At 43.3% G+C, this 2,346-nt stretch overlaps 1 protein-coding gene across 3 annotated transcripts in view; it reads left to right on the forward strand.

Annotated features, from left to right (window-relative positions):
- BCAR3 (breast cancer anti-estrogen resistance 3) overlaps positions 1–2,346 on the forward strand; it is a 130,568-nt gene that overhangs the window by 38,907 nt on the left and 89,315 nt on the right. The window lies entirely within an intron of this gene.

Consider the following 2,346-nt stretch of genomic DNA (forward strand, 5'->3'; position numbering starts at 1 on the left):
GCCGGGTCTGGTCCCCGGGGCCGGCCGGCTCGGGCCCATCGCCGCCTCCGGGGGGCGGCCGCAGCCGGCGGCGGAGAGACCGGCTTTGTCGCTCGGCTCGTCCCGAGGTGGGAGGAGCCGGGTCGTGCTCGCGGGCTCCGGCACGGGTCGCACCGGCGAGGGGCCGGGCTTTCGCGTCGCACCACAGCCCAGCCGGGGCGTCCGGGGGCTCCCGGGGCAGGCGGACCCGAGATGTGTCCTCGCTCTCGCTTATGCTGTGCCCTGTTCCTGAAGGGGCAGATAGCAACTTGTTTCTTTCTGGCCGACTCATTGGCTTTCTGTACACTATTGGTACGAAATACAAGGCTGTGTTTGTAGAAGGATCTTTGTCTGGGAAAATTCATGTGTAAAATGTCTGGAAACCTGTCAGATGAGGGGAACAGAGAACAGTGACTTGTTGGTTCACCAGGCTGAAAAAGAGGGAGAGTGTCTGGGTGCAGAGGGGCAACAGTTGCATGGAAAGCACTAGCTGAAACAAGTTACTCCCACCTGCTTGCTGGTTTGTTGACAGAAATGGAAAGAGAGGTTGTTGCAAGGCAGATCCAGAGGCTTTTTTTTTCTCCCTTTCCCCCCCTCTCCTAAATCAAAGTTTTAGGGTCCAGACTTCAGGATCAATGGACTTCTTGTGCAGTATGATCCTCATTTTACGTTACCTTTCCCTGCAAGGCACTTATATTTACAGGGAATAATGTGCATTTCAGTTGCATGATGTGGGAAGGCCACATGAAGATATTTTGAATGCAACTTTTTGCTGAGTCTTAATAAATATTTCCTCTTTATGTGACTTTCTTCGTTCTTGGCACTCGGCGCATCCTAGAGATGGGGGAATTGAGGAACAGAAAAGTCAAGTGAAACCTAAGCTACCATTTTACAATCGCTCAAAGCTGAAATCAAATACAACTAAGAAAGAGTTTTTTATATGCTTTCCATTGACTCAGAATAATAAGTATAAAGAGCTGTTCAACTGTGTTGTCGGCTTGCCTTAATCTAGGATAAAGATTAACCATCATTTTTATTGTAGGAAAAGAGTGCAGGTACATTTTGACAGCTTTTCAGGAGTGTTTCAAAGTACTGATCTAGCTGTAATCTCATGTTTTTGACATTTGACAGACTCACACTTATTACTGATAGAGGCTTGGAGCCTTTGAACTCTTGCTTGTGCCCTTTCCACTACTCCTTTTATCATATCAACTTGGAGATTTCCCCCAACCTTTGTGTTCTTTTCCAAGTCTCCGGGCTTATTTGAAGTAGAGGCTATTGCATTAATTTATTTTATAATACTTGCATTCAGCCAGAAGGAGTCGTCTCACAGAGAATTTAATCAGAGCAATTTCTGGTGTGGGAATTTTCATTTGATTATTATTATATTTGTTATTTTACCTTATGGTAAAAATCTCAACTGCGTATAGGGAGATATTAAAACAAAATCTAGCAGCCTAAGAAATCATCTTATATTAGTTTTCAGCAACCGTGCTTATACTCCTAGTTCCTGACCCACTTTTAGGGTTTATCAGCCATGTTTTTCTGTTTTGTTTTTTTTTTTAATTTCTTGTTGCTGCACAGAAATGTAACTATGGAAAACTGCAATCTGGATCCTGTGATTGACACTGAGCCCTCCATTCAAGGGTAGATGTTTGGCTGTGCCAATTGCATTGTAGGATTGGAGTTTATCTGATTATACATGAGGAAATAATGAAAATGGCCAAACATGAAGTGCTGACAAAGTGTAAAACAAACCAACTGGAAAAAATGAGATTTTTTTTTTCCTTTGTAATTTTACTTCTGTAATAATGTTGGGTGTTACTTGTCACAACTATAAGTAACTGGTTTCAGACACAGGGATTTTAAGTTGGTTGAGGCCCTTGAAATGTCCCAGAACAGAAGCAGTTTTATTTCAGTTGGCTGCATGTCACTATAGCCGAGCCGCCTGTGTTGCAGAGAGGGCTGTTAGGAACAGGGTTAAGATGAGGAGAAAGCTGGTAAGGGTGGCATAATGAAACTCAGGCAGCCTGATCCAAAGCCCAGTGAAGTCAACAAATATCTTTCTATTTGATGTCTCTTTATAGCTGAGTTAGGTTAGTTCTTGAATAATCAGAAGCAGTCTTTACTCTTTCTGGTGACAGGCTGGAAGTGGGATAGGGATATTGCACTATAGATGAAACCACTAAGACTCATCCTCAATCTAGCATTATAATATACAGAACTGACTTTGTTATTCTCTAAATAGAAGCAAGTAATTGGTTTCTAAGAGTTATTTTTCTTGTCTCATAAGTAGGGTAGCTGTATGTCAGCAAGCAACAGTACTAG

This window comes from Crocodylus porosus, unplaced genomic scaffold, assembly GCF_001723895.1.
Source record: "Crocodylus porosus isolate Cpor-Errol unplaced genomic scaffold, CroPor_comp1, whole genome shotgun sequence".
Classification (NCBI taxonomy): Eukaryota; Metazoa; Chordata; order Crocodylia; family Crocodylidae; genus Crocodylus; species Crocodylus porosus.